We start from the raw sequence: 21,333 nt of genomic DNA, 5'->3' as shown, positions 1-21,333 counted from the left end.
CCATTTCATAAAAAAACAAAAACCTCAGCCACAGAAATGCTGACGCGTGGATGCCTATTGGTCCCGGTTGGTGGCACCAACCGGGACCAAAGGGTCTCCTGTCTGGGCTCCGCGCACAGGCCACGTGGAGGCCCATCTGTCCCGGTTGTGGATTGAACCTAGACTAAAGGGACATGGCATTAGTACCGACCCTTTAGTCCCGGTTCCAGAACCGGGACAAAAGGCCCTTACAAACCGGGACAACGGGCCCTTTTTCTACCAGTGAGGGCAAATGTGTTTCTTTACCTCCCGTGTAATTATATCTCATTCTCTCCCTCTAATTGCCTCCAACAAACAGAATATTTCACACAAAAAGATTGTGAGTGATTCTTCGACTGATACATAAAACGTGTCCCACAAACCATATCTTTCACGCAAGATAGCACATAGGTCCACAAAGGACCATTTAGTTAGGCGCAAACTATCATAACAATACTTATTAGAACCTTGACAAATTGATTTAAGCATATGCTTTCTAATCCTAATCTCTGCCTCATCCTCGCTAAAATCATCAAGCTCTCTAATCCTCCTATGACAATACGTGTGTTGAACTATCGCAACAACCGACACAAAAAATCCAGCTGCTGCCCTCTTTCTTTCTTCCTCGTCACATCATGATGCAATGTGTTAACGTGCAAGTCCGACATCTATATTGAGAAGTAAATGGCAATTGAAAAAAAATCATGTTGTTAGAGCAGATTCATGTTGGACAAACAAGATGGTTATATGCATGTGGTTCAACGAGGCAGGGAGTGTGTGCAGTGTGCGCACTGCTATGCACATGATGGATGATGCTATGCATACCCAGCTTAGTGTATATGTGGTAATATAGGAGCTTAATTTCTGAAAAGTGCAACCGGATGGACCAACAACCAACATGCATATATGCAACTCAACTAAATATTTCAACATGAAAGTTAACCCACATAATAGTTAATTAGCACCGGCCAATGTAGCAGTCTGCTAATGTTTTCTATAAGAGGCTACAAAAACCACAACAGATCAATCTATTCCTAAACTTATTGAGCTAGGCAGACCTGAATAATGGATGCAAAATATGGTGAATCTAACTTTTGTAAGAACTGATAACACACCGTCTCCAGAGCCCGTGTCCACTTTTTAGAGTCTAAAACGAAAACAGAGCAACCTTTCTCATCTTTGGCAATATTTGTCCTAAAACATAGCTACATTACAAAGAGCAGCAGAACCTAATCAAACCATTCCGTCTAAAACCTTCCATATTTGCATATTTTAAAGTTCCTATGAAAGATCCAATTTCTGCAAATCCTAATCAACTTGCGGCAAGAGCTAGTCAGAGATGCACCATTACTAGCGAGTACAACTGGCTCTTTGTTCTGCTACTTGGAATGGAATGGCGGGCATCACAAGGCCTGCCTACAAATGCACATCAACACGTCTTGCTCTCCCAAATACAGCAGAAATTACAATTACACGAGCATCATCTCTTTCGTAACAGGGAGTACAGGACAATGGGGGTATGCATCAGCAACTAATTAACTTGGAACAGAGGTTTCCATTGGCACAAATTAAAAGCTTAGTCAGACGAACCTTGCAAAAAAATTGCCCTCTAAGAACAGGGATGAGGTGCAGGGATGGTCAAAATGTCAATCTCCCCTCGAGGTGTTCAGATCCTGTGTGCTTGAGGTCGATCCGTTGCGTTTGTCGAAAACCAAGATCTTCAAAGTTTCAAAGCTTGTGTTAAGAAGGAACACAAAAGAATACAGTGTGCCATCACAAATGCATTACAACCATAAAATATAAATATTTGCATCCAAGAGGCTTGAACTTTTGCATAAGGACCACTCTAGTAAGACTTGAAGAGGCTTGAACTTGCATCAGGACCACTCTAGTAAGGCTTGAAGAGGCTTGAACTTGCATCAGGATCACTCAAGTAAGACTTGAAGAGACTTGAACATGTGGCTTCTTTGTTGTCCTGCAAATATGATGAGAAGCAAACTTACTGAAGTATTTATAAAATGTGCGGCTTCTAAAACTCCATCTTAATTTATTTATTGGCGGTATTGCAAGTCATCCCATTTTAGAAAGCTATATATTTTCTTTTGTATAATAAGATCTAATCCACCTAGATCAACGAAACTACCTTCCAGTAGTGCATATACATAGTAAAAATACAAGGTATCAGCACAAGTATCCCTTAGGGCCCGATTCATTAAAAAAAGGTCGAAAAGAGTTGCCCAGTTAATTAACGGAAAACCTTGCGAAAACCGTCACAACACGCTCGCAAAACATAAGTCACATAGGGCGACATGGCAACCCACACAAGAATGCACACACGCCGTCAAGGAGAAAAGCATCGTCGAGGTTGCAATCTGGTGTCATTGTCATCACACTTCCGCGAGGGCGACTCCAACTCCACCATCAACGACCACCGATGTAGCCCTCACTGCAAACAAGCACCGAGGCCTGCGTCGGCCGATGCCAAACAATCCACCACACGCGCCGACGACCAGGCAGCACCGACTCTATCGACAAGTATTGCAGGGGAAAAACTTTGGGCCTGCGCCGAGCCGGCACCGGAACCAACGACCTGTCTCATGTCATCGTCACCGCGGAGGAACCTCCTCTGCAGCTCCCACTTTAGGAAGACAAGCAAGGCACGACAATCCCTCGAACACGCCGGATGAGACCGACTACCAAAGCTCAACAGCAGCCCAACTCCGCCCGAAGCCGCCCTCGTTGTCACACCAGAAGTCGCAAAACATCACCATTGCCGGACGGACACCTGCAGACCGCAATGCCACGAGCGTCGAGCCCATGGAGCGCGCAAACGGCCCTAGAGGCCCACCGGCGACGCCGCCAAGACCGTTGACCTACCAGGATCCACCAAGCCATGCAACCGAAAGGGGATCGAACATCCCCCAGCTCGATCACCCGCCACCTAACGAGGAGTAGCTGTTGGCCGGGCCTAGTGGCGCTAGGTTTTGGGGCCCCCGGGTCGCCTCAGAGGAGATGACGCGAGGGAGAGGGCAAATGTGTTTCTTTACCTCCCGTGTTATTATATCTCATTTTCTCCCTCTAATTGCCTCCAACAAACAGAATATTTCACACAAAAAGATTGTGAGTGATTCTTCGACTAATACATAAAACGTGTCCCACAAACCATATCTTTCACGCAAGATAGCACATAGGTCCACAAAGGACCATTTAGTTAGGCGCAAACTATCATAACAATACTTATTAGAACCTTGACAAATTGATTTAAGCATATGCTTTCTAATCCTAATCTCTGCCTCATCCTCGCTAAAATCATCAAGCTCTCTAATCCTCCTATGACAATACGTGTGTTGAACTATCGCAACAACCGACACAAAAAATCCAGCTGCTGCCCTCTTTCTTTCTTCCTCGTCACATCATGATGCAATGTGTTAACGTGCAAGTCCGACATCTATATTGAGAAGTAAATGGCAATTGAAAAAAAATCATGTTGTTAGAGCAGATTCATGTTGGACAAACAAGATGGTTATATGCATGTGGTTCAACGAGGCAGGGAGTGTGTGCAGTGTGCGCACTGCTATGCACATGATGGATGATGCTATGCATACCCAGCTTAGTGTATATGTGGTAATATAGGAGCTTAATTTCTGAAAAGTGCAACCGGATGGACCAACAACCAACATGCATATATGCAACTCAACTAAATATTTCAACCTGAAAGTTAACCTACATAATAGTTAATTAGCACCGGCCAATGTAGCAGTCTGCTAATGTTTTCTATAAGAGGCTACAAAAACCACAACAGATCAATCTATTCCTAAACTTATTGAGCTAGGCAGACCTGAATAATGGATGCAAAATATGGTGAATCTAACTTTTGTAAGAACTGATAACACACCGTCTCCAGAGCCCGTGTCCACTTTTTAGAGTCTAAAACGAAAACAGAGCAACCTTTCTCATCTTTGGCAATATTTGTCCTAAAACATAGCTACATTACAAAGAGCAGCAGAACCTAATCAAACCATTCCGTCTAAAACCTTCCATATTTGCATATTTTAAAGTTCCTATGAAAGATCCAATTTCTGCAAATCCTAATCAACTTGCGGCAAGAGCTAGTCAGAGATGCACCATTACTAGCGAGTACAACTGGCTCTTTGTTCTGCTACTTGGAATGGAATGGCGGGCATCACAAGGCCTGCCTACAAATGCACATCAACACGTCTTGCTCTCCCAAATACAGCAGACATTACAATTACACGAGCATCATCTCTTTCGTAACAGGGAGTACAGGACAATGGGGGTATGCATCAGCAACTAATTAACTTGGAACAGAGGTTTCCATTGGCACAAATTAAAAGCTTAGTCAGACGAACCTTGCAAAAAATTTGCCCTCTAAGAACAGGGATGAGGTGCAGGGATGGTCAAAATGTCAATCTCCCCTCGAGGTGTTCAGATCCTGTGTGCTTGAGGTCGATCCGGTACTAAACCTGCTGATTTAGTGAGCTTAGTGTTCAAGAAAACCTACCTGGGACAGCAGTGCAAACTGGGGGTCAGCGGCCGCTGCTCCCGGCAGCAGGACGGAGGTCCGGGCGGGGCAACTGGGGTCATCGGACGTTGCTCCCGGCAGCAGGACGGAGCACGGGGCGGAGCAACTGGGGGTCGGGGAAGGTGAGAGGAATAGGAGTTGGTAAAGGAGAAGAAAGGAAGAAGAGGGGTCAGTGGAGGAGGGAGGGCTCGCTGGTGGCGGTGAATCGGAGCGCCATGGATGGGGAGGAGCGGGATCGGGGAGGGAGAGTGGCGTCGGGGAGGAGAGCTGCGGCAAATCCACAAGAATGACGGGTTTTTTTTTTTCGAACGATAAACCAAGCTTTTATTCAGCAAAGTCACAGACAGTGGGATACATCTCTGGTCATGGGGTTACCTAGTCAAATGTGGCGCCCCGGACCTAGAAAAATGCATGTTTGGCTAAACTATGTGCCTCGACATTAACGGCACGTCCTTCGAAAGTAAAATTACAACTCAAATTAACAGCTATTCTATGAACCTCCGAACGATGACACCACTCGATCCACGGCTTCTGTTATTGATCGCTCCGACTGCTCCCTTAGAGTCTGAAGCTACAAGCAGGTTCTGAATATTAAGATCTTGTGCCAATGCTAACGCCTCCCTGCAAGCAATTGTTTCCAGAATCTCCGGGTCATCGACGCCTGCAATCAGTAGAGCTGAACTTCCCAGATAAGCTTCTGTTTCATCCCGGCAAACAGCTGCCGCTGCGCCTCCTAGTCCCTTTCGGCAAGCAGCATCAACGTGAATCTTTGCATGGCCCGCCGGTGGCGCTTTTGGGCGGATACTTGCGCTGGTCACCCGAGCAGCACGCTGGGTCGGGTTAGGAGTTGGTGCAGCCAGTATATTGAGCTCCTGGAGATACCTGTTGATGAAACCATTGATGGCTTGGGGGCTTTGAAATATACCTTCATGTATCGCTTTCCGGCGCGCCGCCCATATAGCCCACAAAGAAACTGAGAGCTTCACGAACGACTCATGCGATAATACCCCCATGAGGGTAAATAGCCATTGTTTTGCCTTTGGTTCTGTGTTCATTGCCAAGGTTTGTGCCAGATCATCATCCACGAGGGCCTATGTACATCTTGACATTGTGCATTCCAAGAGGGAGTGTCTTCATGAGTTCGGAGTGCCACAGATGATGCACGCGCTGGAATCTGACATATGGCGGTGAGCCCTGACATCATTGGTTGGTATAGAGTGTTTTGATAACCTCCAAAGAAACATACGAACCTTCCCCGGAACTTCAATTTTCCATAATTTTTTTCCACTGTGCCTCTTCCACCGTGGTGTTGGAGGACCCAGTCCTGTTTTCCAACCAAGCTTCACGTCTTTGTCTTGTGCTCACTAACATGCGATAAGCGGACTTAACTGAAAAGTTGCCGTTCTTCTCCTGGCTTCAGCTCTAAAAATCATCAACATTCATTGTGCACAAAGGAATACCCAGGATAACTTTAGCATCCATGCTCAGAAAAGTTGTTTGAACCCTCTGTTTATCCCAAGTAGCCGAAGTCATATCAATCAATTCCGAAACATAGGTCGGTGGACCGTTTAGCAAGCTTCCATAAGGTCTCATCATTTCATTTCGAGGAAGCCAATTATCTTCCCAAATCCTCGTGGTCACTCCGTTGCCGATACGGCGGACCAGGCCTTGTCTCAAGATATCTCTTCCCTCCAGTATTGCTCTCCACACCTGGCTCGGGGAACTGCCAAGATGGGCATCTAGAATTGTTCCGTTGGGGTAGTAAATACCTTTGAGCAAACGCGAACACATGCTATCAGGGTTTTGCATGATGTTCCATGCCTGTCTAGCAAGCATTGAGAGGTTAAAAAGCTCAAAATCTTTAAAGCCCAGTCCCCCCATTCCTTTTGGTTGAGTCATCTCTCTCCACGAGACCAAGTGAGGCTTTCTCCTCCCTTCTTTACTCCCCCACCAGAACTTCCTGATAAGCTTGTTGAGATGTTCACATAAGCCTCGGGGGAGTTTAAAGCATGACATAGAGTAGACTAGCACCGCCTAAGCCACTGATTTGACCAGTACTTCCTTGCCCGCCGTGGACATGGTGGTCTCAATCCATCCTTGAACTTTGCTCCATAATCTATCTTTGAGATACTTGAAAGATCCATTCTTGCTATTACCTATATCAGAAGGCATTCCAAGGTACTTTTCATTAAGGGTTTAATTTGGTACATTTAATAGAACCTTAATATCATGCCGGACACTCTCTGGGACCCCCTTGCTGAAATAGATTGGTGGCTTCATGTTGTTTATTCTCTGGCCCGATGCTTGACAATAATATTCCAGAACTTGGTTCACCTCAATAGCACCCGCACTATTTGCCTTAAAAAACAGCAGGCTGTCATCAGCGAATAAGAGATGGTTAACTGGTGGAGCCAACGGTGCCACATGTAACCCCTCCAAGTTGGATGACTCACTTCTCGATTTTAACAGGCACGACAGGCCCTCTGCTGCTATCAAGAACAAGTATGGGGAGATTGGGTCCCCCTGTCTAATTCCTCTAGATGATTTAAAACCCTCAAGCTTCTTCCCATTAAACAACACAGAAAAATTGACTGTTGTAACAAGGCTCATAACAATACTTACCCAATTTTCTGTGAAGCCCAACTTTAGCATTATAGCTTTGAGATATTCCCACTCAACTCTGTCATAGGCCTTCATCATGTCTAGCTTTAAGGCACAGCACTGATGTTTCTTTGCCTTATTCCTCTTCATAAAATGTAGACATTCATAGGCCATGATGATGTTATCAGTGATCAACCTGCCTGGTACAAAAGCTGATTGTTCTTCTGAAATTATCTCCAGAAGGATTACCTTCAGCCGGTTCGAAATCACTTTTGAAGCAATCTTGTAGAAAACATTGCATAAACTGATTGGCCGGAATTGGGACAAGAGTGTGGGATTTTTTTACCTTTGGAATCAGGACCAAAATAGTTTCATTGATACTTTCCGGTGACTCCTTCCCCTCCACGATTTTAAGGACTGCTTTGGTGACGTCATCCCCGCACACGTCCCAGTGGCGCTGAAAAAATGGGTTGGGAAGCCATCGGGTCCCGGAGCCTTCATGGGAAACATTTGAAAAAGTGCGGTCTTTACCTCTAGGGGGCTGTACGGAGCATTTAGTACGTCATTCATCGCTGTCGTTACCTTCTGAGGCACCGTATCAAGAACCCTCTCCATGCCCTGAACACCTTGGGAAGTGTACAGATCTTTGTAAAAATCTGAGGTCAATTCTTCCATCTCGGCCGTCTCCGTAGTCAACTGTCCATCTGGCCTCTGTAGGGATTTTACCTGATTCTTTCTCCTACGGCGACTGGATCGGAGGTGAAAAAATAGTTATTCTTGTCCCCATGCATGAGCCATTCAATTCTAGCTCTCTAACGCCACAAAATTTCTTCATGGTGAAACAACTCCACCAGATTGTCCATGGTTTTTAATTCAGCCAATGATGGACTAGATCTTCCTCGTGAATCGTGCATCTCCTGTAGCTGGCGGATCTGCTATCGGACATTGCCAAAGTGAACCCGATCCCAATGTGTCAGGTCGCCAGCCAGTTCCCTCAGTTTGTCCCCCACCTGTGCGACTGAATCACTCGGAGTTTGTGCCCATGCAGCCTGCACCACGTCCACCAGCGCTGAGTCCCGCTCCCAGCACAGTTCGTATTTAAATCTCCGTGGGGCCCGCCTGCATGCATGCATGTCCTTTAGCTTTAGGAAAATTGATACGTGATCTGAAGATGCAGCCTCTTTGTGCTCGGTGATTGCGTTCGGGAATGCAACACACCATGCCATGTTAGCAACGCATCTATCAAGACGTACTCTAGTAAACGTGCCTCCCGAAACTTTTTTCTCGAAGGTCCAACTTCTTCCAATATAGCCGAGATCCGTCAGGCCACAAGTGTCCAACGCATCACGAAAAGCGTCCATCTGGGCTTGACTTCTGCTGCCCACGCTGTCATGCTCGTGTGCTTGGAGGACCTCGTTGAAATCACCCATCACAACCTAGCGAAGGTTGCTAGAGCCAACTATCCCCTTGAGCATATCCCAAGTTTTATAACGCAGGTTAACCTGAGCTTCACCGTAAACAAAAGTAGCTCTGATTTTTGTGTCGAGCATCTCATCAATAGTCACATCTATGTGATACTCAGAGTAACCAACAACCTCGAGCTTTATTTCATCATTCCAAAAAATTCCAAATCCACCACTTCTACCATGACTGTTCACAACAAAACTTTTATTAAAGCCTAAAGCTCCTACCATATTGTCTACTCAAGAGCCCTCAATTTGTGTTTCGACAATGCATAAGATTGAGGGGGCAAGTTGCCTCGTGAGATCACGAAGCTCTCGAACTGTCGCGGGTTTGCCAGCCCTGTGGCAGTTCCAACATAGGAGACTCATTGCGCTAGGCGCGACTCCTCGTGGGAGCCCGCCAAACGCGCATCATTGGGTTTGTGTGACGCTATGGTCTTTGCTGGAGCTTTAATCTTGCCTTGAGGATTCTGTTTGACCCTTTTAGGATCTTTCTTTGGAGGGGGACTGGACGGAACTTCAGGTGGTGGCATGAGTTGTGGCATATTTTGTTGCTTCAAGTGCGGCGAGGTAGCTGGGGAAACCTTTGGGTCAGCAACTGGGACAACACTTCTCTTTCTGTTACGGTCTCCCTCCTCCATAGCTATATCTGTTCCGGCGTTCTCTGCGTTATCATAAGCATTGGGTTCAACGGGGTTCTGCTGATAAGTCCCCCGGCCATGTCCTCCACCGGCTCGGTCCCTACCTCGGCCTCCTCTAGCTCTGTTCCCTTCTCCTGGACCCCTGCCTGGGCCTCTGAACCAGGAAGCTCTAAGATCCTCGAAAACGAGCGCCTTCGGTGGATGAATCCCATCCCCACACTCCTTGAACAGGTGTCCCAAGTTTGCACACACCGCACACCAGTCTGGCAGTCTCTCGTATTTGACCCGGAAGATCTCTCTATGGAGCACATCCTTCTTCCTCATAACCAAAGAGACAACATTCTTGAGTGGTTTTGTAACATCTAGCTTTATCCGGACACGGACAAAATTCCCTTCAAAATCTTGTGACTTTGGTTCAGCATAGATAAATTCACCCACTGTTGATGCTAACACCTTAACTTTTGGAAAAAAAAACATCCGGGAGATCATGGATTTGCATCCATATGTCGATCTTATCAAGGTTCACCAGCGAGGGTTTTGTGTAACCATCGTATCTGGCCAGAACTACAACTTTACCTTTGAAAGTCCATGGCCCTTCTTCCATGACTCGCTCCTAGTCTCCAAGACAAGAAAACTGTAGGGTGTAAAGGTTGTCCTCAAGCGGGCGGATCTTCACCTCCTGGGCGAGATCCCAAGCTGCCCTCATATTCTTGTAGAACCAATATTGGTTGTAGGTCTTGTCCGTGTAAACCCTAGCGACGACCATCCATCTGGTGGCCTCCTCTGGCAACTCGGTGTTGTCGATCACCACATCCTCCATATCGTCCTCCCTCAACCCCAGCTCTGCCATCATTGCCTCAAGATCGGATGTGCCCGAGCCCTGACCTGCATCATCTGTCGCCATTAGATCACTAGCCCGTGGATTCAGTCCGCAGGCGGTATGAACCCCAGCGATCCCGTTCCCCCGCCCTGCTAGGTCCTTGCAGCCCCGGCAGTCGGCATGGAGAGGGAGGAGGGGGGAAGATCAAGTCTCAACGGTGGCAAGCGGGAGTCACCGCCGAGAGGAGAGCAAAACCCTAACTAGAAGAGAGCAAAACCCTACAAGAATGACGGGGTGGAGGCAAGGATTTGGGCATAGTGCAGATGTGGGGGGAGTATACCTGGCCAAATGGGCCAGCCCGGCCCGGCACGGCCCGGCCAGGCTTACACGGGCCAGGCACGATACGCATAATACACGGGTCGTGCCGGGCCGGCACGCGTGCTTGCCTCTCCGGCCCAGGCACAGGACAGCAGCCTCACGGGCCGGCACACTGGCCCGAGTAGCACGGGAAGGAGCGAGCAACCGAGCGCCTCGTCACCAGGGGTGCCGCATCGCACCAAGCGTCGTGGCGGACGCGTTCGTCGGCTCATGCCGTTGCACCTGCATGCATGTCACCTTTTTTATTGCATCTCACTTGCACGTACGCATGCACGCCTCCTGGCTCAGTGCGTTCGTGGGCTCGTGCCGTTGCACATGCGTGTACGTATACTATACATGTACGCCTCCTGGTTTCTGCGACGTGCTAGCTGCGAGCCGTGCCGTGCCGGGCCGGCACGCGTGCCTGGCTAGCCAGCCCAGGCACGGCCCTAGCCGGACCACGTGCCGGGCCGGCCCATGACGGGCCGGGCACGTGGGCTATCGGGTCGTCACGCTAAGGCCGGCTCATCTGGCTAGGTATACGGGAAGGGAATTGGGTGGAAATGACAATTCAATTTCAATGGTGAATTCCGTGGCAGCCAAACAAGTTGAACCCAGAATTCGCAAATGAAATCCGCCAAATCTGCCCGAACTGATGGGTACCAAACGACCTATAACATTTATTCGGTTCGATTAGTATTTTCTCCCTTATGTGAGGGTTACCTCCTCACTCGCCCCACGGCAGCGGTAAGATTTTTCCCACCCCAATTGGCCTGACTCCCGCCGACATCTTTCTTGTGAAGTGAAGTTCACATCATTAAACAACCTATTCACATCATAGTTTTCTTGTTTGGGAGATTGGGATAAAGTTACGGAGGGAGGTCCATGGAAATTTTGTGGTAGTCCGGTGAGGCGGTGATTCTGTCCTTGTACAATGGCTTTTCCAAGCCATCTACATTGGAGCTCTTTAAGTTCAAGATTTGGATTCGGATTCATGATTTGTCATATGGGTACAACTCCATGGTGGAGTTACTTGCATCGATGGTGGGAGAGTTTGAGGCTAGTGAAACACCCTCAAGCGTTTTTTCTGGGAATTTCTATTGGGCTAGGGTTTTAATCAACGTCAGAAAGCCTCTCAAGAACCATGTGCCAATGGTGAAAGAATGCAAGTGCCAAATTTTCCTGGTTTATTATGAAAGGCTCCTAGATTGGTGTGTTGCTTGTAGCATGATTGGACACCTTCATATTGAGCATGGGGACTGAGTGCACCCACCATCCACGTTGGTGTTTAAGGACCTCCAAACTACTTGGAGTAGGCATGCTGGAGGAAGAAGCCGAGGTGGTGGTCGTAGGAGTGGCTCAGAAAAGGGGTTGCAGTCGTGCTTCTAAAGGAGGCCGCTCCTAGGGTGAGTTCTCTGGCGCTGATGATCAATACTTCGAAGAGTTTGAGGTTGGGGTTGTGACTCATGAATCTCCAATCGAGGTAGATGATGAATAATTATTACTTAGGCTTGAGATTATCATGCAACAGAAGTTGGTTGTAGTTAGCGGTGATGGTCATAAGAACTCTACCAATGAACATACATTGTCAGATCAAGACATGATCGGTGCATAACAAAAGAGGAAGAGTGACCTTTTGGCATTGCCTCCATTGGTAACCAATGATGCAAAAGCTGTTGTTTCATCTCAATCTGGTGGTCAACATTCAAGTACTCCCGGTGCCTTATTACATCCCCAAAATGGGAACCTAAGAGGTCGAAGGTGGGAGATGGTGTGAATAGGAGTGTGAGAAATGAGAGATCGGCGAGCCCCATGATGGAGTTCACCAACATCAATGAATTTTCTAAGCTGGAACTGCCCGTGGAGGGGGAGGAGGTCTCGCAGACGGTTCGAGATCTCGTGATTCGGGTGTAGCCACATTCTTCCATTTTGGTTTTCTTGTGTTAATTTGTCAATCAAAATCAAAGGTGAAACCTATTGGCATTATCTTTCATCTGTTGCGTAACAAATATATGTATTAGTACCAACTTCTAGCTGCATATATCTTAGCCAACTTAAATTTAACATTGTTCCTATGAGAATATTTTAGATCATCTAGTCACATTTCCCGTGAAAGATAAGAATATCACACGAAAGAATCAAACACCATACGGACCTACAATTTTGTCAGTTGTGATCATGTTGAGTTAAGAAATAGCTCATGCTCTTTGGCTACAACAAATAAAACATCCTCAAACTTATCGACCGCTACAGGATGCATCCTCATGTATAATATATATTCCCATGAAAACCGCGATACTCCCTCCATTTACAAATATAAAGTGTTTTGAATATTTTAATATGGACCATATAAGGACTAAAAAGAGTGAACAAACACATTAAAATGTGTCTATATGCATCCGATTCAGAAAAACATTAGAACATCTTACTTTTATGAATTGAGGGAGTTACATTCTCAGATAGAATATATATCCCCACTAAAACCAAGGCAATCTACCCATTAAAATCCTCTGCTCAAACCTGCCAATTGCAATATCTAGCAGGTCAAGTGTTGAACAAGTATATGTATAGCCTTATCCTCAACAATTTCACTGGGATATGACACTGCAACATATCGAATTGCAGGATGAGGGACCAAGGAATGACGATATAATTAAGAAACATGAGATTATAAGTAGAAAATCAAAATGCCCTGCAACTATGATAAAAAAATACGAAACCCATGTAATTTATGTAGAAAAAACAGTTCCTTCATAGGCAGCATGAGCAATGATTGACAACATGCAGAAATCTCTACAAAGATATCGTTTGAGCACATAAACTATGTTGTCAATCAATAGTTCCAGGAGACTATCCATATTAACCAATCAACTTGTAAATTAACCTAAGCCATTGAGTAAGTTCTGAATATACTGATTTTTTTTCGCTTTTGCACATGTGTCTTCCCAGCCTCTTGAGGAAGGCAGGGTTTGCTTTAGCACATATGACTAAATCAAAGTCAATCGAGGGGATTTGGGTGTTGTGAATTACCTTCTGATAAATTATAGGAGTACATATAAATGCTACACCAGCACTTTCAAGATGTATTCACCTGTGGAGGCACACATTCATAAGCCAAATCTCATGCGGGAAGAAAAAATTTACATAGATGCAGATCAAAAGCAAGCACCTATGGCCAGTAAACGAGTGCAACTTCTGTGTTTCTACCTTTTTCAGGATCCAGTACAGTTGATAGTGATCTCTGGGATTAAATGCAGACTAATAGAGCAGGTATTTGCTAAGGACGTAAAAGAGCACAGGCCACTTCTGAACATAGCATGATAATAGGAGCCTCTATATTTGAGGTTGACACAGCAAATACCATTACCAACTATCGATGGTTCAACCACCATCAGAGCTATAGGATAGATGATAGTGTTGCTTGACACACGAAAATGAACCAATCATTAACACTGAACATGGTCTTAATCACCTAAGCATTGACAGGCTGGGTAGAGTTGTCCTTCCTATTGTTCCTAAAAGTGCAACACCAAACATAGTAGACGGTGATGAGGAATATATGATGTTGACAGTATTGATCTTCTTCCAGCCATTCTTCAGGTTAGCAAGCATGCCAGCCATGCATGGCTAGCAGTCGTAGTAGAGAGCCCTCTGACCATTCGACCACGTGGTGCAGTCCCCATCATTGGTAGAGTTGCCAGGAGGTTTGGTCCAGATGGTCTCACTCTGGTAGGTGAAGTTGCACCCAGTTGGGGGTTTGTAGCTTTCAGACTAGACAGAAAATAGGTGCGTGTTAGTTGCAGAAAACACAACTTAGAATTTAGAAACCGTTTTAACACTGAAGAAAACACATTTCAAAGTCAAATTGCAAGGAATAAATGCAGAAAACAAATACAAAATATATGATAGTCTGCATGTGAGTATCATTGACAAACGGGACATAAAGCATCCTTCAGGGTAAGATCAAAGATTAAATATCTGTATATTGGTTTGCAAAAAGTATATAGTTCCTCTAAATGGCAGAAGCTCCACACGGGAGGTGATGTGACGATGCATACCATGAATGTGCAGGTATATAGCTCTTATGAAGCCACAAAAAGTAATACTGGTGGATTGCACGTGAAAAAACAATATCGTATTTACATAAGCTATAGCCGGTATCTGCATTTAACAAAAGCTAGAGTGGTACTCCAAAGAAACCACCTCTAGGAACTCCTACCAATCGGTCAGTGTTACCGCTTTAATTTCTGTTCTGGCTTCCATACGGTGATTGGGAACATGGTTTTGTTTGCCTGACAGCTGCCTTTTGATTTGAGGTCGGGCATGTGGCAAAACCCTTCTTGCACAAGAACAATTGTGGATGCTGCTATAACACAGTCAGGCATGTAACATTGCACTGCCCCATTCAGCTCATCCTACAAACTTGCAATGAACTGAATGACTAACATCAACTCCCATACCCTTGCATCATATAGCTTAATGTGATACACCAACAGGCCCGTACGGGACACCTGTGCAGCATGTTCAACTGCATAGGATCCCAAAATGGGCAGGGCCCCTGATTTGTTACTACTAGTTATGCTAGCTACACCCTCAAATCCAGTCAAATATCGAGAACTCTGTTGGATTTGATTTGATTTCTTTTGTTATCCAAATCCCACACATGATTGAATGTTGATATGAGATACCGAGATATGTAACAATGCATTTGACTGGATTTTCACAGCTTGTAATGACAAATTAATGCATTTGACTAGTTGAGAACCTGCACTGTAATTACTCCTAGGATTTCATCTCACGCATGCCTCTCCTCCTTCATATTCTCCTTTTCTTTCTCTTTGTTCTCTTTAACTTAAAACGAGCTGTGCAAATCCATTCCTACCATCGCAGCTCTCTTGGATTAATTCCTTCGTAGCTTCTATGTTGGAATGTATAGGTATGCTAACTACACTCTCAATCAACCTTCTATTTATTCGGTGGTTTCTTCTTAGTATCTCATATCTGATACGTCTCCAATGTATCTATAATTTTTGATTGCTCCATGCTATATTATCTACTGTTTTGGACATTATTGGGCTTTATTATCCACTTTTATATTATTTTTGGGACTAACCTATTAACCGGAGGCCCAGCCCAGAATTGCTATTTTTTTTGCCTATTTTAGGGTTCCGAAGAAAAGGAATATCAAACGGAGTCCAAACGGAATAAAACCTTCGGGAACACGATTTTCTCACCGAACATGATCCAGGAGACTTGGACCCTACGTTAAGAAACAAAGGAGGAGGCCACGAGGTAGGGGGCGCGCCTACCCCCCAGGCGCCCCCTCCAACCTCGTGGGCCCCCTGTTGCTCTACCGACGTACTCCTTCCTCCTATATATACCTACAAACGATCCGATACGGAGCCAAAACGCTAATTCCACCCCCACAACTTTCTGTATCCACGAGATCCCATCTTGGGGCCTGTTCTGGAGCTCTGTCGGAGGGGGTATCCTCACGGAGGGCTTCTACATCAACACCATAGCCCCTCCGATGAAGTGTGAGTAGTTTACCTCAGACCTTCGGGTCCATAGTTATTAGCTAGATGTCTTCTTCTCGCTTTTTGGATCTCAATACAATGTTCTCCCCCTCTCTTATGGAGATCTATTCGATGTAATCTTCTTTTTGCGGTGTGTTTGTTGAGACCGATGAATTGTGGGTTTATGATCAAGTCTATCTATGAAAAATATTTGAATCTTCTCTGAATTCTTTTATGTATGATTGGTTATCTTTGCAAGTCTCTTCGAATTATCGGTTTGGTTTGGCCTACTAGATTGATTTTTCTTGCAATGGGAGAAGTGCTTAGCTTTGGGTTCAATCTTGCGGTGTCCTTTCCCAGTGACAGTAGGGGCAGCAAGGCACGTATTGTATTGTTGCCATCGAGGATAACAAGATGGGGTTTTCATCATATTGCATGAGTTTATCCCTCTACATCATGTCATCTTGCTTAAGGCGTTACTCTGTTTTCATGAACTTAATACTCTAGATGCATGCTGGATAACGGTCGATGAGTGGAGTAATAGTAGTAGATGCAGGCAGGAGTCGGTCTACTTGTCTCGGGTGTGATGCCTATATACATGATCATACCTAGATATTCTCATTACTATGCTCAATTTTTTCAATTGCTCAATCGTTCACCCACCGTAAAATACTTATGCTCTTGAGAGAAGCCACTAGTGAAACCTATGGCCCTCGGGTCTATCTTCATCATATTAATCTTCCAATACTTATTTATTTCCTTTGCTTTTACTTTGATTTTATTTTACTTTGCGTCTTTATCATAAAAATACCAAAAATATTATCTTATCATATCTATCAGATCTCACTCTCGTAAGTGACTGTGAAGGGATTAACAACCCCTTATCGCATTGGTTGCGAGAAGTTATTTGCTTTGTGCAGGTACGAGGGACTCGCGCGTAGCCTCCTACTGGATTGATACCTTGGTTCTCAAAAACTGAGGGAAATACTTACGCTACTTTGCTGCATCATCCCTTCCTCTTCAGGGAAAACCAACGCAGTGCTCAAGAGGTAGCAAGAAGGATTTCTGGCGCCGTTGCCGGGGAGTCTACGCAAAAGTCAATATACCAAGTACCCATCACAACCCTTACCTCCTGCATTACATTATTTGCCATTTGTCTCTCGTTTTCCTCTCCCCCACTTCACCCTTGACGTTTTATTCGCCCTCTCTCTCTATCCTCCCTCTCTTTCTCTATTTGCCTCTTTTTGCCCGCTTGCTTTTTATTGGCTTGTGTGTTAGTTGGCTTGCTTGTCACGATGGCTCAAGATAACACTAAATTGTGTGACTTTACCAATACCAACAACAATGATTTTATTAGCACTCCGATTGCTCCTCTTACCGATGCTGAATCTTGTGAAATTAATGCTTCCTTGCTGAATCTTGTTATGAAAGATCCGTTTTCCGGCCTTCCTAGTGAAGATGCCGCTACCCATCTAAATAGCTTCGTTGATTTGTGTGATATGCAAAAGAAGAAAGATGTGGATAACGATATTGTTAAATTGAAGCAATTTCCTTTTTCGCTTAGAGATCGTGCTAAAGCTTGGTTCTCGTCTTTGCCTAAAAATAGTATTGATTCTTGGAATAAGTGCAAAGATGCTTTTATCTCTAAGTATTTTCCTCCTGCTAAGATCATCTCCCTTAGAAACAATATTATGAATTTTAAGCAACTTGATCATGAATATGTTGCACAAGCTTGGGAGAGGATGAAATTAATGATACGTAATTGCCCTACTCATGGTTTGAATTTGTGGATGATTATACAAAAAATTTATGCTGGATTGAATTTTGCTTCTAGAAATCTTTTAGATTCGGCCGCGGGAGGCACTTTTATGGAAATCACTTTAGGATAAGCTACTAAACTCCTAGATAATATTATGGTTAATTATTCTCAATGGCATACTGCTACCTCTTGAGCACTGCGTTGGTTTTCCCCGAAGAGGCAGGGATGATGCAGCAAAGTAGCGTAAGTATTTCCCTCAGTTTTTGAGAACCAAGGTATCAATCCAGTAGGAGGCTACGCGCGAGTCCCTCGCACCTGCACAAAACAAATAAATCCTCGCAACCAACGCAAATAGGGGTTGTGAATCCCTATAAGGCCACTTACGAGAGTGAGATCTGATAGATATGATAAGATAATTTTTTTGGTATTTTTATGATAAAAGATGCAAAGTAAAATAAAGGCAAAGTAAATAGCAAAGGAAATAACTAAGTAGTAGGAGATCAATATGATAAAGATAGACCCGGGAGCCATAGTTTTCACTAGTGGCTTCTCTCAAGAGCATAAGTATTCTACGGTGGGTGAACAAATTACTGTTGAGCAATTGACAAGATTGAGCATAGTTATGAGAATATCTAGGTATGATCATGTATATAGGCATCACGTTCGAGACAAGTAGACCGACTCCTACCTGCATCTACTACTATTGCTCCACTCATCGACCACTATCCAGCATGCATCTAGAGTACTAAGTTAAAAATAGAGTAACGCCTTAAGCAAGATGACATGATGTAGAGGGATAGACTCATGCAATATGAAGAAAACCCCATCTTGTTATCCTCGATGGCAACAATACAATACGTGCCTTGCTGCCCTTACTGTCACCGGGAAAGGACACCGCAAGATTGAACCCAAAGCTAAGCACTTCTCCCATTGCAAGAAAGATCAATCTAGTAGGCCAAACCAAACAGATAATTCGAAGAGACTTGCAAAGATAACCAATCATACATAAAAGAATTCAGAGAAGATTCAAATATTATTCATAGATAGACTTGATCATAAACCCACAATTCATCGGTCTCAACAAACACACCGCAAAAAGAAGATTACATCGAATAGATCTCCATAAGAGAGGGGGAGAACATTGTATTGAGATCCAAAAAGAGAGAAGAAGCCATCTAGCTACTAACTATGGACCCGTAGGTCTAAGGTGAACTACTCACACTTCATCGGAGGGGCTATGGTGTTGATGTAGAAGCCCTCTGTGATCGATGCCCCCTCCGGCGGAGCTCCGGAACAAGCCCCAAGATGGGATCTCGTGGATACAAAAAGTTGCCGCGGTGGAATTAGGGTTTTGGCTCCGTATCTGATCGTTTGGGGGTATGTGGATATATATAGGAGGAAGGAGTACGTCAGTGGAGCAATAGAGGGCCCACGAGGGTGGAGGGCGCGCCTGGTGGGGGTGGGCGCGCCCCCTACCTCGTGGCCTCCTGTTTCCTTTCTTGACGTAGGGTCCAAGTCTCTCTGTTCTTATTCGTTGAGAAAATCATGTTCCCGAAGGTTTCATTCCGTTTGGACTCCGTTTGATATTCCTTTTCTTCGAAACCCTAAAACAGGCAAAAACATCAATTCTGGGCTGGGCCTCCGGTTAATAGGTTAGTCCCAAAAATAATATAAAAGTGGATAATAAAGCCCAATAATGTCCAAAACAGTAGATAATATAGCATGGAGCAATCAAAAATTATAGATACGTTGGAGACGTATCAAGCATCCCCAAGCTTAATTCCTGCTCGTCCTCGAGTAGGTAAATGATAAAAACAGAATTTTTGATGCGAAGTGCTACTTGGCATAATTTTAATGTAATTCTTCTTAATTGTGGTATGAATATTCAGATCCGAAAGATTCAAGACAAAAGTTCATATTGACACTACAAGAAATATGTCAACTTATGACCACCACTATTGGTCACTGAATGGTCACAAATTTCCATTTATGACCTTTTTGTGACCAAAAACATAAGGTCAAAAGCTGGGCGTCGTAAACTGACTATAGCGACCTTTCTTCTGGAATGGTCGCAAACGTTTATGACCAAAATAAGCCTATTGTTCTGTTTTGGTCACTAGCAACCTCCCCAGGCCACGTAGGCATCCAGCGTGGCAATCTGACGTGGCACAAGATTCAGCCCGGTCCAATTCGATTTTCTACATGGGCCTAGCCCAACAATTCGGCCTTTTTACTGTATATTTTCTCTATTAATTTTCTCTAGCTACATGGGCCTGGCCCAACAATTTGGCCTTTTTTATTTTGGGCCATGGCCTTTTTAGGACCATTTCATTAAGCCTATTTTTCTGGTTTTTCAGAAATGCACAAGGTTCTGATCCACTATAGTTTGGGCCGCAGCCTTTTTAGAGCCCAAATATTATTTTGTCAAGTAGAACATTTAGTATTTTTCATTCATAGATTTCAATTTACACATTTGAACAACAAAATATCAATAAATCTTTCTATTAACTGATTAAATCCAAATATCATCCAGTCAAATACTCACAAGAGCAAATACACGTATGCACATCCAACTTCCACATACAATCAAAAACAGATACACAAGGGTGGCACATCGCCAGCTTAATTCCTACAAGGCCGCGATGGTGGTATCTACGATGTGCGGGAGAAACGTTCAGGACATCCTCTTCCTCTTCTTGTCACCTGCCTTCTTGAGCTGCAAGAGGACACAACACCATTAAGCACAGTTGGTCAGACCATATTGACACGAATCACAAATGTTGGCACCCAGTGTATACTATGTAAGTGCTGGTATATTTTTACTAGCAAAACCATCACTACTGTGCATGCATGCTTGGTTTATAAGCTTCATCCATATAGTTGGCACCATCACTGCATATTGTTGCTACCGATGTACACAAGTGTGCACATACACAGCATGCTGCATGCATACGCTCGCATGCTAGTATAAAGCTACATCTCGATGCTTTTCATTGCTGATCAAGAGATTGTAATATTTTAATAATCCACTACATGCGCCACATAGCTACTCCTACCTAGGTAGCTATACGTAGGTGTACTAGCAGCCAGCCCAAAGGCGAGTTGATCAACAATTTAACATACACTAGCTAGCCAGCAAGCTAATGCTATGTCCTATCCTAGCAGCAACAACGACTTTTGTTTGTCATGCATTTAAAGAAATGCATGCATTTCCAGTAAATATAAATGTATGCATGCTGCCATTGGCCTGGACCACACTAGAAGAAAAAATGCTCGCAGCGACCAGCAGATAGATCGACCTAGGTGTGCGCTTCTTTCCAGTCGCCAATTCTAACTGCCATCGACTTGCAAGCTTTACCTATGTGGTCACCATGCAGTAATGGCATGCGCACCAAAAGGAAGAGAAGAAACCGAGCATACAGTTTCATGTCGAAGGATCGACATGCCAGAAGAGGTCAGGCCACCGAGGTACAGGTACTCCCTGCGCTTGGTGATGATGGCGGCGCCGGAGAAGCACCCTAAAGTGATGGCGGTTCCGACAAACCCTGTCACGAGGATGCTGGGCGCATAAGAGCAATAGGCAAGTTATGTCAGCCAACATAAATAGCAAGGATG

At 44.7% G+C, this 21,333-nt stretch overlaps 1 long non-coding RNA gene across 2 annotated transcripts; it reads right to left on the bottom strand.

Moving 5' to 3' along the window:
- Window positions 1-283: 283 nt before the first annotated feature.
- LOC119304036 lies at window positions 284-4,842 on the bottom strand. 2 transcript variants are annotated; one of them, XR_005148068.1, is made up of 3 exons: window positions 4,389-4,842; window positions 1,609-1,993; window positions 284-686 (listed from the first exon to the last, which is right to left on the bottom strand). It is a non-coding gene; the product is annotated as an uncharacterized LOC119304036 (long non-coding RNA). The 2 variants fall into 2 exon arrangements; XR_005148067.1 differs by having other exon boundaries at window positions 675-1,993.
- Window positions 4,843-21,333: the final 16,491 nt, after the last annotated feature.

The sequence above is a fragment of the Triticum dicoccoides genome, chromosome 5A (genome assembly GCF_002162155.2).
Source record: "Triticum dicoccoides isolate Atlit2015 ecotype Zavitan chromosome 5A, WEW_v2.0, whole genome shotgun sequence".
In the NCBI taxonomy this organism is placed as follows: domain Eukaryota; kingdom Viridiplantae; phylum Streptophyta; class Magnoliopsida; order Poales; family Poaceae; genus Triticum; species Triticum dicoccoides.
The sequence above is the reverse complement of the archived record's forward strand: the minus strand, read 5'-3'. Positions and strand labels throughout refer to the sequence as shown.